The sequence below is a fragment of the Haliotis rubra genome, unplaced genomic scaffold (genome assembly GCF_003918875.1).
Source record: "Haliotis rubra isolate DU_JTF1 unplaced genomic scaffold, ASM391887v1 Scf347, whole genome shotgun sequence".
Taxonomy (NCBI): domain Eukaryota; kingdom Metazoa; phylum Mollusca; class Gastropoda; order Lepetellida; family Haliotidae; genus Haliotis; species Haliotis rubra.
In genome coordinates this window covers 1025574-1043066 of record NW_025767021.1, presented here as the reverse complement: position 1 = coordinate 1043066, position 17493 = coordinate 1025574, and positions in this window count along the sequence as shown.

Genomic DNA, 17493 nt, shown 5'->3' with positions numbered 1-17493 from the left:
TAATCTTCATAATAAGTAATTACTGAAAATGGCGGTATTATATAATCGTCACCCTAATCCGGTCACTGTAAAACGACAAGCCACAGAGAAAGCTCAAATCACTATGAATATTGCTAAAGCTTAAGATCATTAATGTAAGTAAATATTAATCAGTCATATAACAGACACACATATTCATCCATAGCTTCAGGCCACTAATAGTCCCTGGCCAGTACAGAATTTGATAATCGGATTCAGATATTATCTGAAATGAGTTAATATATTTAAGTCAGTATTTTCCCTTTTGTATTTGGCATTTGGTAACCAATGGTAATCTGCCTGTTCCATAATATACGTAGATATTTATCATTTCTGTCACACCCAACAACCTTTTCAGTACAGTCAGCTTGTGACCAGACTTTACAACCATAGACAAGTGGAACATTATCATCAAACAACTCGAAAGATAAACTATTTGCTGCATTTCAATTAGCAACACATTTAAGCAGAATTATAAGTTATGATTATAATGTATATTAATAAATAGGACTTGATTACGCTTCATGTGTATACGTGTTCATATAATATCATATATAGGTACTTTGGCTAAATTATTATTTTGATATATAGAGCGATTTTATTCACATTGTGCAATGGGGGAATGCCATCAAGAACAAGCGCGTCATTAGTGAAGAAACTGAAATTTTTTACAAGATAAATCATATGGATAACTTCTTGATTTATTTTGCACAACGTTCCTGGGCTAGTTGTTGCCCCTTCGCCAGGTGGATAATGTTCATAGTGAACAGTACAGTATATTTACATTCATGCACAGGAAGCCAGATATGAAAATTAAGTATATGCAAGCTCAAAGGTAAAAGGAGATGTAATTATGCATGTACAAACAATGCGGTGAGATGAAAGAAAAGAATACAATGATCGGGCATGTTTTTACAATAAGGACAAAGGTGTGTTTACATAGCAAAGTGGTTAAAGCAGATTGAGTTTGAGAGTCTATGATTTCTTAGTGATGCACCAGGCCAGCCCCTTGATCTCTGTTGATCTCAGCCACAAATCTTCTTATGTTGATTGACTCCAAGAGTTTTTTCTTTTGCGCCAATTACTGATGTTGGAAGCCAGGATTTCAGTGTGTTGCCAGTTAATAGAGTGATTTGGATTTTTGACAATGTGTTCTGAGAGGGCAGAATTGAGATTAGATTTTTCAACTGAAGTTTTGTGATCTTTTAGTCTTATGTTGAAGGGCCAGCAAGTTTCTCCAATATAGCTGCTTCAACAATCACAACTAATTTTGTAGACACATCTTCTGGGATTTGGTTCACCTTGATTACCTCCGTTAGCTCTCGAGATGTTTTTCAAGATTTTGTCAGAATAAAATGTCACATCAACACTGGCAGTTTTTCGAAGAAGTCGGCTGACGTGATGGCTAATCTGGCCTTTGTAGGGAATATTGATTCGGGTGGGAGCTGGTTCGGGTTTTGGTGGACGGTGATTTTGTTGCTGGAGGGTGGTGGCTATGGTCTGCTCTACAAGTTGATTGGGATTTCCGTTGAAGGTGATGAAGGTTGTTTTGAGGTAGTCAGTTTCATCATGGAGTTGGGCTGGGTCACAGATAGCCTTGGCTCATCTGGTTAGGGTCGAAACTATTGCTCGTTTTATTTGTGGATGGTGGTTGGATGGATAGTGAATATACCAATTCTATTATACAGTCTATGGTGAGATTGTGTCAAGAGTGTCAATACAACTGGCCAACTTTGCACGGAGAATGTCAAGAGCTTCTTACAATGGAATGTTTGTAAAAAAATCAATATAACATCATAGCTGACCATTCGGCGTTATAATCCAACAGTACAACAAATGATGCTGAATCACCGCTGAATGATTTAGATTGTTTACATAAAGGGGAAAGCAGTTTAGAAAGATATTGTGCATTATTGTAGTACACTGAACCTCGTGGGGACACAAGGATTCTTGTTTTTACAGGCTTTTTGTGGATTTTTACAGTGGCACAGGCATACGGAAATTCACATTTGATTGGGTTTAACTTATTGTACACAGTGTCATTGATTTGGTTGATGTCATAGAGAGTGTTGAGGGTTTTCTTGTCCTGGCGTTTTAACTTCGCTGTTGGATCCTTGATTATGATCTTGTAGGTCGAGGTGTCACTGAGGGTCTTGTCCACAAGGTCATGGAATTCAGGAGTGTCCATGATGATTGCTGCCTTTCCCTTGTCTGCTTCGGTGATGGTGATGGTCTTATCGTGGCGGAGTTCTTGGATGGCCTTCTTATCTTGTGATGAGAGATTGCTTAGGCTACTGTTTGATGAGGTCGGGTATTTGGTGCCGGACATAATCTACGTTGCCATTGGGGGACAGTTGTTGGAGGCCGCTCTCAGTGCTTGTGATGAATTCGACTGACTTCATGGTGCTACAGGTGTGGACGCATTTCCGGCCTTTTTGAAAGGAGGGATGTCTGGGCAGTGGTCAGTGGTTTATTCTTACTTGTCACAATCATTTGTTAATTTTATAAAAGGGCATATGTTCAGAATGTTCACATATTTTGACCATTTAAACAGATCTTAATTACGGTTGCTAAGGTGGACATACCATTATACATGGTAGTGTCATGCATGTCATTGACCAGTGTGTTTCCAGTTGCATGCTCCGTGGATTGCTGACATGCATGCTTCTTTTTGTTTGTGCCGTCTATTTATAATCTAGATCATCTCAACATTCGCATGTTTAACTGGAATTAAACGGACCTGGACGATTTGTGTAAACGGATCTCAGCGGTTGTGTAACGTGGGGCGTGCCAGTTTCATGAACTAAGGAGACCTGGAGTTTAATTGATGGATGTTCTATTTAGCTCCCTTGTGGATTTACTGTTGCACTAATTGACCCGTACAGCAATATCTGGACTACTTAATGCGTGGTCTATCGAACCATAATACACAGGGATGGTGTTTACTCACCCTTAGAATGGCATGGGTCCACAGGGCATTTAGTTTATATGTGCACTAAACCTTGAATGAAAAGAAGGATTACATAATGACATCCTTCCAAGCATGTAATGTAATGGGGTGCGTGTATCTGTCTGCGAAATGAGCCACCGTTCATTTTCTCATTAATTATTAACCAAGTGCCATTAAGGACAGTATCCGTAAGCCTCACCTATAAACCACATACACAAGACAGTTTATAAAACAAATATCTTCGATTTATCGTAAATATTGAGGTGTTAACTTAGGATATCACTTCTTATTGATCATATTAAAGCAATCAGGCACACGAACATTACAATTAGGCACTACGAATGTATTTGCAACTTGTGATCTCTTTTGAACTGAAGATAAACATAATGTGCACGTGTACAATATGCCACATTATGCCATATTATCTCACGTGGTTTAACTGTACATTGCAATAGGATGCATGCGTAGCAATGTACTTAAAACGTATTTTCTTTAAAACAAACATGTGACCAACCAGCTGCCTACCTACCTGCCTACCTGCCTACCTGAGACATGCGTCTGAAAACTCCCTTTAAGCTGGTACATCTCATGAGTTGTTCATGTTTTGCTAACCAGATCTCAAGAGGGTTTTTTTCAATTCAATGTAAACAAATTTCAGTTGCCCTATTTCTCAGTTGCAAGTTGAGTTCTTTGCATAAACTTTGTGATGTGATATTTCTCTTCTATCAAAATGAGATAAATCATATTGAAAGAAGTATGACGTGGCAGTGCAATAGAATGCCCAGACTATACTCAGAAGCTGATTCCATTAGATGTAAAGGGCAAAATCACTGTGGCAATGTTATGAATGCACTACTGACACCAGGCGTTCTCAAAAGGGGAAAGCATGTCCTGTCCTGTCGGTAACACCCGCCATTCACATAACTTGCCTTAAAACAGTATGAAGGTATAAATATCGATACATGTCTTTTGGTGACAAACAATAGGAATTACGGAACTAGCCTTGGATGTTTAGGAATAGGGGCAGATCAAAACATAATCGCCTAATCCACTTTATTCGAGCCCATACATACACGTCTTGCGCTTTTATATCATTACATTAATGTACATTAATAGACATATTAACGTTCTGATTCATACAGCACATGTAATCTTCATACAAGCTATATTTATTTCACTTATACGTGTACGATCAAAAGAGCAAACCATTCCATTATGCGAGGTCGGACCGTTCCATAAATCAAGTCCTTGGACACCTTTTGCCCATAATTCCATAAATGATGAAAAGCAGTACTAGTATTTGATAAATTACCATCCAGACAGGATGCAGTTGAGCAAAACAGAAGGTACCTATTTCTGGCTAAATGATGTAAACGAATTGATGAACATAATTGCAGTCTTTAGCCGTGGAAAGCGCCTGTCACCCTGTTATCAACTAGATATATTCCTATATCAATGTACATTTCATCTATCCCATACGAAACGTAACAGTTCATGGACTAAATAGATTTATAAGAGACTAATGTCGACACAAATATATTAATATCTCGCTAATGAAGAAGATCAATGGTGTGAGTGACAGATCAATATGGCATAAAAAACAGACCATTTACACACTGGTACCCTCGACCAGAAGGAATATAAATTACTTTGCCCACGCAATGGTCCTTTCAAAACCCGACGCACACACATGTATGTGTTCGGTACAATGGCCATTATTTTACAGGAAAGTTTTTCTGGTTTCAATAGTTTAAAAGTCTGAATTCATTGACTGATGCCAACGAGTTGGACTAAACATGCATTTGCTATTACTGAAATATTTACTGTTGACAAGTACTCATAACATGTTGTATAACTGTTGAAGTCAAAGGACCCTGAGAACTTCAGCCTCATCCTGTGTAAATATGATGTTATAACATCACAGTTGGAAGCTAGTAGCAACAACAGAATTGGTATTGGAAATGGACTCATGTTTTGTTTGAATGAATATACTTAATTAATTACTTCAAAGGTACTGGTAGTCAATACCGTTACGCAATCACCGATGTGTGGTCACTGGATGGCGTATACGGTCATTATCACTTGATAGTCATTAATGTCATGCTATAATTAACAGTCCAACTTCATGTCATTTCTTGCACAGCAGCAAGTGAGTGAGTGGGTGAGTTTGGTTTTACGCCGGTTTTGCACCATTCAAACAATATCACGGCAGGGGACACCGGAAATGGGCTTCACACATTGTACCCATGTGGGGAATGAAACCCAGGTCTTAAGCGTGATGTGCGAGCGCTTTAATCAATATTAGGCTACCCCTCCGCCCCGCAAGGGTCATACATACAATCATAAATACAAAGTAACGATACATCAATTATAAATAACTCACACTAAAACATTTGTTTTACATATTTCATCTTTTAGAAAGAAAATTGTTTACCAAATGCTTTGGGTCATTCATATCTGAAAAAGTATAACTCATTCTCAACAGACGGAGACATAATCTCTCGTTTTGCGTTAAATGCACAATGTCACACATTTTTGACAATATTGTAGCGTTTATTTGCTATATTTGGGGTATATGCAATCACTTTAGCTTCCTATTGATGCAGTTGAAAGACTTATTATCCCTAACGGCTTGCTTGAAATCTATAATTGAAACTTGGAGGCGAACAGCTTCCAAACAGATAACACTTGCCATATATGGAATGTAAACGATTGTTACGTACATCGAAAACTGTTGCACGCGGTGTTGTCGGTATTTGCCGAACTAGTTACAATCACAAGATATTCGTAAAAACGCTCCAAGGGGCATAACTCTATGAGGTTCGCTTGAAATGATGTTTGGCCGGTAGAGGGCGCAAGAGTCGATTTAATGCAACGTTGCATTAATTCATTCAACTTTTAATTTAATATTGTAATCTAAATACGTATATATCTTTTTTGAATATATTATGTGATAGCTTCCCTGAGGGCTGATCGTTAGTATTATTAGGAGAAATGCATTATGGATTTCTAGAGTGTGGTGTGACAGTGTGCCTTTAAATAGATTTTCAGCCTCTCTCAATACGTAGAGTTCCTACATTTGAAGTAAAGGAACCGCTATTTGTTTCGAATTTGCATAAGATACTTTTCAAAATTCCGATTGTTGTTCAACATATTGGTTATAATATCCTTTTGAAAATATATTGTGTTTTGAATATGTCTATGTACCTTGTTAGTGTATCTTTGCGTAGAGTCATACCGCAGTTGCCATCCTTGTATGTACCTTGTCAGGTATGCGATGCATGTAGTCATCCCGCAGTTGACATCTTCATACATACCACATACATCTTTTAATATACGTCTCGGATAAATTTTACTTTGGCTGACCTAATGATTATATACTCTGGTATTTTGACATTTAGGAACCTATATTTGTCCCTCAATCTAGCGGAACATAATATGCTTAGCTGTTTGGGAAAATTAGAAGTCTAAATACACGTGATTAAATTAAGGGACAAATATAGGTTCCTAAATAGTTAGCAAGGGTAATCAGTTATACACATATATTATATGTGTATAATTGATTACCCTTAGTTGTCAAGCACAGACACTGATTATAAAGGCCTTGTTAACTTCTACTCGGGCAGGGGAGGTGGGGTAGCCTAGTGGTTAAAGCGTTCGCTCGTCACGCCGAAGGCCCGGGTTCGATTCCCCACATGGGTACAATTTGTGAAGCCCATTTCTGGTGTCCCCCGCCGTGATATTGCTGGAATATTGCTAAAAACGGCGTAAAACCATACTCAGTCAGTCAGTCAGTCAGTCTACTCGGGCAATATGCCAGATGAAAGTACGTGATAATTATAAACGCGAGCTAATGTTCCAATTCTAGAAATAATAGTCATTCAAAGATATAACCTGGAGTCTTTTATTTTATGTGTCTTTTTGCGGCTGGTATAACTTGACTTACTGACACTGCCTGCTACAATATTTGACCTTCACCGTCAACCCAATGCCCTGATAAATAGGAGGATATAACTCTTTAGATAATGAGAGAGTGAACTATTTAGTTTAACTCCGATTGGTCCAGTCGTTTAAAAAAGCCGAAATTAACTGTGCAGAGTTAGTCCCCTTGTTGTGTCAGGATCTCATGACCGTGACAAGTCTTTGCGACGTAATTGGGAACCTAGGCTTTTTTGGACCAAACTCGAATTCATGGGCTTCACAGGCGTGTTAAACCTGTATCATCATCATCCGCATCGATCTGACACAGTTTAAATGAAACGACGTAGCGGTAGGGTTCTCACGCCATGAAAGATCGTTTTCTTCATCACATTGAAAACTACACACATGTACAAAATGCGTGTATGTAATCATCACCCGATGGTTACACATTCAGAATGGGTCCTTTCGGAAACACATCCGCCAAGTCGGGATATTAAGGTGCCAGGTAATCAACACATTCATTGTAATTCCGCACCCAAAGGTAGACTAACCTGAGTAACTAGTCGCACGCAAACAGTAATAACCTTTCATCAACAATCCAGGTGAGGACAACCTGTTGGCAAATGAGTACAGACATTTACGATCATATAAATGATACAATGAATCGGTATTATAACACGTCCTCACTGTTGCGATGACAACTGAAATTATCATGAAGAGTACTGAGTCATCTTTCACGTACAGACAGGGTTAGTGTATGAAAGTCTCATCTCTTACATTAGAATCCAAATATACCCATTGAAACGAATAAAGGAACACACAAAGTGTTTCTTTATTCATTTCCCAGAATTTCACCAACAGTGCAACACATACCTTGTGAAGAAACCTGGAAAAGAATAAAGGAACACTTGTACTTTCATGTGTTCCCTTATTCGTTTCCATGAGTGTGCTAGCATTGACCAGCCACTCATACAGGACAGCAGGGGTGGAAATAACCCATTGCCCGACGTCCGAGTCCTGTGTTTTTTTCTGTCGGGCAAGCAAATTTGCATATCGTGCTGTACCAGTGTCCAGTTGACTTTCCAATATTAATTATGCTGTTTATTTAAGAAATCAACAAGAAAATAGGCCGGTATAGTGGAAAAATTACAAGGGCAAGTGATTTTACATGTGCCACTGTACCGGAGCACACTAGCAATTTTAAAGTTATTTCCACCCCCTGCAGGACAATGAGAGACTATATACTACTGTTATGTAACTGCGCAGCGTATTGTTAAATGGTGTTGTAAATGTATTACAGTGTGTCTGTTCAGTAAAAGTTTATGAATTATGTGTTATTTATAACAATAAATAGTTGTTAGCAATGTATTACATGTACTTAGCATCTAATGTAAGAAATGTTGTGGACGTACTTAATTTTTATGCTTTCGGATTTAAGTCAATTTGGTATTGTCATAAGCTGCTATGAAATAATAATAATAGTATGGAACGTTCTAGAACGTATATAGACTTGCATTATAAGATGTCATTATTACATGTGTACGATATGGCTGAGATATTGCCGATGTGACGTTAAATATTAACATGTGTGAAGATCATGTTTTCACCCTGGATATCCAGTTTAGACCTGTTTTGAAAGCTGTATCACTGTTTGTGCTAGTTGAATGCTAATATCGCTGACTGTATTGCTGTTTCCACGGTATCTTCTATAGTATGTATACAACCAGTGGAATTGTACTGCCATTGCATTTCTTAGGGACGCTCCATTGTGCATTACCGCTGTAATTACTTTGCAGCAATTTGCATTGATTTGTAAACCTATCTAATTGTAAAATGCAGTGTTATATTGTTATAACTTCTATGACATGATGTACGATGGAGTTCCCCATTTTGACTTGTACCATACGGTTCCGTGTTTCTTTAGGTGAACAATAGACTAGGTCCAGTCGGTGGGGCAGGATACGCTCGCCTTCTCGCGAACACCTTTCACCCTTGAGGAAAAAATGGTCGAATCATTAGGTTCGAATATCGTAATCATACGCCACCGATTCACCAACTTCTTTTTCTCCTTGAATTTTGATAAACATGCAAAGTTTGTGGACAATTCAGTTCCGACATAGCAATGTGTTCACTACGATAAATGAAATGAGATTTAGATTGAGTGAGGAACTGTTTTAACAGTATTCAGGCTCCATCACGGCATGTCTGTTTAATGTGGGAGGAAATCCCGAAGTGATGCATGTCTCAGACATTTGCCACTTTCTTGTATGGTGCTTGGAAACATAATCGGGAAGAAACGAACCCAAGATCATATGATTCTGGCGTGAACAAGGGAGGCAACTCATCACAGGGAACTACATCGTCTTAGACGACTGATAATATCAAAGTAGAACTGACGATGTTGTTTATGCTGTATTCAAGGCTCAAGAATCTATATCCAAATACGCCCGGTGCCTTTCGCTGGCATATTTAGGAGATAAACATCATGTGAGTTGGCCAATTTCGGGTGTTATTGAGTATTTGAAGCACGGGAATTTATTTGGAACTGACGGCGTTAGCCGGAGGTTTCAAATGAAATATTTCCGTGCTTCAAATACTCAATAACTACCGGAAATTGGCCAACACATGATGTTTATCGACATTGTAAACACAAAAGTAAACCAAAAGGCCCACATGGGTTTTACTGTCTTCAGTCATTGACATCGAGTACGGGTACAGCAGTGAAGTGTCATCAGCTGGCCGTTTCAGCTGGTTCCCATGGTAGCATCTAGAACTGCTAATTTGTGACGTCATTCCGGTTTTACGTCACAATATGATTTGAATGACGTCACCACTGCTGACGAAGAAACAATACAATTGAGTGAGATATTTGTTCGTGTCAATACGCAGTGAATAGTCTTGCAATTTCCGGGAATCGAATACCATTCGATCATGTTTTTCAACCAATCAGATTAAAGAACACGATGACTTTTGGTTTACAATAATAAAATATCCATCATTGCTGATTTCTAGGATAATTGTCTACTTCAATTTCAGATCCGTCATATGCGCAAACATAGCACCTTAGACAGATGCAGCATCGTGGAGATGAGGAACTTCCTGCTGGAGAGGAAAATGCTGAAGACATGTATCATTATGGTTTGTAAGTAGATGCAGACCACGGGAATATATTACATAAACCTATGCCAACTACGTTTATACCCATAAAACCGGCATAAATGCAATTAGCAATATTCCAGCAATATTACGGCGGGGAACACCAGAAATTGGCTTCACATATTGAACCCATGTGGGGAATCGAACCAAGGTCTTCAGCGTGACGAGGGAACGCTTAACCATTAGGCTACGCCACCGCCCCTATAAATATCAGAAACATGTCAGAAATAGTATGTGTTGTCACTGTTCATTCGTAGAATGATTGCATGCATGTGTCACTGCAGCGATCGTTGGTAAAGAAATGACTCGTCCAATCCTTTTCAATAAATTTCCAGAATCGCAAAATAGATTTAAATCAAGTGTCATTAAGGTACAATTTAACGTAAATGTGAGTGGAACTGGACGTTTTGTGTTACCTAACGATAAAAAGTGTTCCACTCCATCATGCAGGATTCTAAATGCCACTTAAGGAAGAAGCAGCAATGATACGTCACGCATACCTATGCAAGAGAAATACTTATCTTTCCTCGCAAATAAATGTCACTTTCTGATTGGCTGAGCGCTCTTCTATCATTTTGAATGTACCCCGCTTACAAGCAAGTAACATTTTCCATGTACCCTGCTGGGAATGCCGAACTCATTTGGCACTTCGTAGAAGTAAGTCTTTATCTCGAATAACATTGAATCACGAATGATGTACGGAAATTACCGATGTTTTGCGAATGCAAATCGATGGAAGGGATAAGTCTAAATTTGTTTTTCTTGTCGTCTGGCACTCCATACTATGATCCGATACCCTTGCTTCAAACAGTTCAAAATTACCATTGAGGTGTTCGGTAAAATAAATACATTGTTCTCTGGTCCCTCGGGTCCCATGGGTTGATGTACCCTCGATGTTTCTTTATGTTACCCTCGCCCTTATAATGTAACTGCTCCAGATAACTCTAATCCTCAAATACACCTGCAATGGCAGTCTTCATTTGCCCATCACTTTCTATACGACTTCATCAAGTAGCATCCTTGACATAATTTACGTCAGTTGGCGTCGTTACTGACGTCATCATAGTGGGGAGTTATCCAATCCCGTCAGTTAAAATGCATTAAACAGCAGAAGTAACATCCTCGTGCGTATGCTGTAGTAAGACATGCAGGTTGACTGAATACCACTATATAGCACATGGGTGTAATATAGACTGGGAGTAGGACTCATCATCTTCCAGAATACTGGCCTAAGCAAGGGACTTTTCTTTGGAGTTGGACATTACACCAACCATGTCCTGGGACATCATATCGTTTCAGACTCATACTGGAGCTTTATCCCAATAGGAGATGGTGGGGTAGTCTAGTGGCCAAAGCGTTCGCTCGTCACGCCGAGGACCCGGCTTGATTCCCCAGTTTCGATTCCCCATATATACTAACCCCAAAAAGAAACTGTGCATCGCAAACAATACTCGTAGATAAATGGCATAACACGTACATCCAAAGGCAATGGTATTGCATAAAACAAAATGCATTTGTCTTTACACATGAACGATGTGAAATGTTTTTATTGTACCGTAGGGACGTACAGGGGTCCACAAGTTGAAAGGGTATGCACAGAAAGTCACACCTTTAATAACGTGTATGGCCGCCGTTGGCCAGAACCACAGCTGTACAACGACGCCTCATGGATGACATTAGTCGAGGGTGAAAGACCTGGGGAATGTTATTCCATATGTGGACAAGCGCTACTTGGAGATCATGAAGCGTTACGGGGGGATTTGGCAGACGTCGAAGGCGGCGTTCAATTTCGTCCCAAACATGCTCAATTGGCGAAAGATCCGGTGATACTGCAGGCCAGGGCAACACATCAAGTTGTTGTTGTTGAAGAAACTGTTGCACAACACGGGCTGTATGTGGACGTGCGTTGTCTTGCTGAAAAACGATCCCAGGGCCATGGCGTTGAATAAAGGGAATGACAACGGGTGCGACAATCTCATCACGGTACCGCACAGCATTCAAATTGCTGTTCACAATCACCAACTGTGTCCTGTTACGAGCAGTGATGCCTCCCCATACAATAACAGATCCACCACCATAGCGATTTCTCTCCATCACACATGCCTCTGCGTAGCGTTCATTTGCACGTCGATACACCCGTTGGCGCCCATCTGATGAGGACAGGTGGAAACGAGACTCATCCGTAAACATCACACGTCTCCACCAAAACAGGGGATGTCTGAGGTGTCCATTGCACCATTGTAACCGTGCCCGGCGGTGATGTAACGTCATAAGGGGACGAATTGCTGGTCTCCTTGCACGTAGGCCGTAACTTCGTAGACGGTTGATGACGGTTTGAGGATGAAGCCGTCTGCAGTTGGGGATGCTACGGGCTGTTGTTGTTGCTTGTTGACACCGATTTCGCAGATGAACCAGTCGAATCCATCGATCTTGCGCAGGGGTGGTAACTCTTGGTCTCCCTGAACGTGGGCGATCTCTGACGTCATTTTGTTGACAATATCGACGGACTAATGCTGATATGGTGTTACGGTGACAATTAAATTGTTGAGCAATCTCCCGCTGGGTAAAACCAGACCGTAGCATACCCAGGGCCATGTGTTGTTCACATGTTGTTAATCTTGGCATTACTTTGTGGCGGGCCGCTTTGCGATATTCAGTTGACAATGTGTACGTTTGGATAGGCCATGTGTGGGCTTTATGTAGGCATATCATTCGCACTTTTGCATGCATTTCACACTTCTTACAGGCAACAGCATGCCTTCTTCTTCACGTGCATCACGTGATCCAGTGTCTCATGCAGTTTTGTTAACACGTGTACCTCTCTGTTTCATAGCACTCAGGTATCTCTGGGTTTGAATTTCGTGCTCCTCTGATGTTAACTTTTTGAAATATAATAATATTTTCAATGCACACTTTCTTTTTCGGGCGAGTATATGTCCAAGGTGTCCCCCGCCGTGATATTGCTGGAATATTGCTAAATGCGGTGTAAAACTAAACTCACCTATCTGAATTGTCAACACATATTACCTTGTTCACCACATGTACAGGATATCTTTGAGTCATGTGGATGAATTCATTGTGTTTCTTTTGCGGTTCAGTATATATGTGTTAACGATTTGATTTGGGGAATGCATGTTCCTTGTACTATGGACTTTTAAAGATGTTGCTTTAGATAATTATCAAATTTACATATATGAATGAAATTATATATTTGTTCAGTTGAATATTAGGTTTCATATAAAATAAACAATTTCCTGTATAAGTTTACTTGAGCCTAACATACATACAGGAATACAGATTAATGACTTTATTTGTTCCAGCTGTCTTCCTTCTATCATGGCTGCCATATTCCATTACGTCGTTGATATCAGCGTGTGGGTTCCCCCATCTCATCTCACCCGTCATGGGTACTATCCCAGCCATAATAGCTAAATTGAGAACTGGATTTGACACGAAAAAGTCCGATTTAGAGGATCTTTCAAAACTGTTCCACTTCAACAAATGCATTAAAAGTAGAGGCAAGCATTACAGAAGATTGAGATTGTGCAAAATCGCAATAAGCGGGAACGTTAATAGCGGCTGTCAGAGCAGGGGACAGCATTGATTCTGGGTCAGAGTGATGCAGTATTTTCAGAGTAGAGATTGATTTTAATTTGGCAACAATTTGCACCAGGATATATAAAAATATATTAAGCTCTTAAGGAGGCAACAGCTAACACTTCTCATTGTTGCTAGGGAAGAGTAAGTAGGTAAGTGAGTGACTGTAACTTCTTTACGCCGCTCCGCGATCTTCACAATGCGGGAAACTTCACATGGGCCACCCACAGTGTTCTCGTGTGAGATGCAAATGTTACCCACTGGCCTACACTGTCCCAACAGTTGGATTGCATTGGATTTACTTATGTCGTATTTATTGCATGTTGTAACAGCATTAAAATAGCAAAATGCTTGATAAGCAATATGCATTTTTAAATAGTAGGGTTTAATTAAAACTAAATTTATTACAAACTTATCTTACAAAGAAAATTTAGTTTCTGGTAATAAACTGACGACCAAAAGAAAAATGTTTCCACTTTAAAGATTATGTTGCATAAAATTTAGTTTTATTTGTTTTGTTGCTATTTTTGTTGTTGTTTTTAGTGAGTTTGTTTTTTTCAACACATTTTACTTCATGTTTTTGTGTGGTGTTAAACTAGATTCATTTAAACTATGGAAAACTATGAACCTTGGCCCCGTGAGTTCAGTTGAAAACGGTGAAAACGAACACATTACAACGAATAGTGAAGTATGAAATACCTTCTGCTGGGGAGAGCATTGACAATTTGTGCACTAAGCACGGACGTTGTCCTCCTGAAAGACCAAACGTCAACCCACTCGCCTTTCAAACGGGACAACAGAGGTTGTCCAGAGAATACTTTCCAGAGACCCTTCCTTCCACAATAAGGAACGGGTTTCGCTCAGCCACGCTGATTCTACCCCACACCATAACCTTTCCACTGCCATATCTGTCTTGATGTCTCCGTCTGATGATAAATTTCGACCACGCCCATCAAGCAAGTTCAAAGTAAATGGAGACTCATCTGACAACTCAAAACACCAACGATAACTCCGGTGTCGACGGTGTGTTCAACACAGGTGTGGGTTTAGTGTTGTGTGAAACCTTACTCACAGTATCATGTTGGCTATGTACGTGGTATCATCCAGAACCTCTCCTAAAGCTTCCGTACTATGATAAAACTGAATATTGTTTAATGGTGTGTGATACTCAACTCACATGATCATGTTGGCAATATGTGTGTGCTATCGTTCAGAATCTGCCACACTGTGATAAAACTGAAATATTGTTTAATGGTGTGTGATACTCAACTCACATGATCATGTTGGCAATATGTGTGTTCTATCGTTCAGGCCCTCTCCTAAACCTGCCACATTATGATAAAACTGAAATATTGTTTAATGGTGTGTGATACTCAACTCACATGATCATGTTGGCAATATGTGTGTGCTATCGTTCAGAAGCTGCCACACTGCGATATAACTGAAATACTGTTTAATGGTGTGTGAAAGCTTACTCACACGATCATGTTGGTAATATGTGTGTTGTCATCCAGAACCTCTCCTAACGCTTCCGCACTGTGATAAAACTGAAATATTGTTTAATGTTGTGTGATACTCAACTCACGTGATCGTGTTGGCAATATGTGTGCTAACGCTCAGACCCTCTCCTAAACCTGCCACACTGTGATATAACTGAAATACTGTTTAATGTTGTGTGAAACCTTACTTACACGACCATTTTGGCAATATGTGTGTGCTATCGTTCAGACCCTCTCCTAAACCTGCCACACTGTGATATGACTGATATACTGTTTAATGTTGTGTGAAAGCTTACTCACACGATCATGTTGGCAATATGTGTGTTGTCATCCAGAACCTCTCCTAAAGCTTCCGCACTGTGATATAACTGAAATATTGTTTAATGCTGTGTGATACTCAACTCACGTGATTATGTTGGCAATATGTGTGCTATCGTTCAGATCCTCTACTAAAGCTGTCACACTGTGATAAAACTGACATATTGTTTAATGTTGTGTGAAACCTTACTTACGCGATCATGTTGGCAATATGTGTGTTATCGTCCAGAAACTCTCCTAAAGCTTCCACACTGTGATATAACTGAAATAGTGTTTAATGTTGTGTGATACTCAACTCACACGATCATGCAATATGTGTGGTATCGTTCAGATCCTATCCTAATGCTTCCGCACTGTGATATAACTCAAATATTGTTTAATGTGGTGTGAAACCGTACTTTGTACATAAATTTTAGGGGGGTTCATTCACATTGTAAATGCTTCTCCATAAAAATACCTACACACACACACACACACGCGCGCGCGCGCGCACGCGCACAGCCATACATTATGGACGGTCTCCTATCAGGAAGCGTACTACTAACACTACGCCAAGAAGAGGTTAAGTTGCAGGAAGACATAGAACTACAGTGGCTAGGACTACACAGACAGACAGACAAGAAGTTTATTGTATCGAAGGCCTTCGGCCCACATACAGTTTACAGAGTTATACATACGTATTTTTTTACAAGTCAATTGTAACTAATTTTTCAGCAATTCATCTCTTAACTTACTGGAGTGTTTTATAAACAATTACAGATTTATAATATTTTGTTCATTGCAAAAACATAATAGTGATTTAAAAGCTACATCGGGGGGTTTTGACAAATAATACTCTGGTATATAATTCTGTCTAATGTTAGCATACGACATTCTACTGCTTCTTTGCATAATGAACAGATTCTTTGATTCCTCCCAATGGACATTTTGCTTCCTACATTTACCATCAAATTTACCAAACCTAGTCTAAATTGTATAAACTTATACCTTAAATCGTTGCATCTAAGTACAGATAAATATTGTTCTGGTTGTAGTAAAGTTTTAAATGTCCTATAACAATTAATAGCGTGTGCTATTATTCAAACTTGATTGCCATTCATTGTGAAACATATTAATAGCTCGATTGCGAAAATCATTAATAAAAACATAAATATGACCAACAGTTTGGTTTATCCAGATATACCCATAACCGTGAGAAAATAATAAATATCTTATGCCTGATGCCCAAGTTACTTTGCCAATACTATCTAAGTGAACCAACATATTATAGGACAGTTTTGGAATGCGATGGTTAGGCATGTTAAGCATTTTAAGCTAGTATTTTAAACATCTTATCTGTGAATGTATGTAAAGTGGGTATCTCCCGCACTCCCCATACACCATCATATTCGATCCAACTCCCAAAAATCCTTTACATGCTAATAAATGTATTTTTCTAAACAATCGAAACGTTGAAATCCCCATATTTCTGAACCATATAATAAAATTGGTTGTATTTGGGCATCAAAAAGTTCATAAAATAGACCTGGTGTTAACATTCCAGTCTTGTAAATAATCAGTATTAACTGGGAAATAGCTTTCTTAGCGCGTAGGGAGAGATCATAAACACTTTTTTTCATATTGAAGGTATGATAAAAACGAACACCGAGGTACGTGTAAAAACCAACTGTTTTCACAAGGTAATTACCAAGAAACCATTTATCATTTTGAGAAATTTGACCAACCCTCCGAAAAATAACTACATTGGTTTTATCAAGATTTACTGAGAGTTTCCATTCCTTAGTGTAATTATCTAGAATGGTAAGTGGTCTTTGTAATCCCACCACTGTATCTGATAGTAAAATCACATCATCTGCGAAGAGAAGCATTAACATTTCCAAGTAATCTGGAAACAGTTGAATACCATGCTTTCCATGAGAAGCAATATTATTATATAATTCACTGATTAGAAAATGAAAATAGGATGGGACTGAGGATGCAACCTTGTCGCAAACCTATAGGACAATCAAAATAGTCTGTTGTACCCGTCTCACA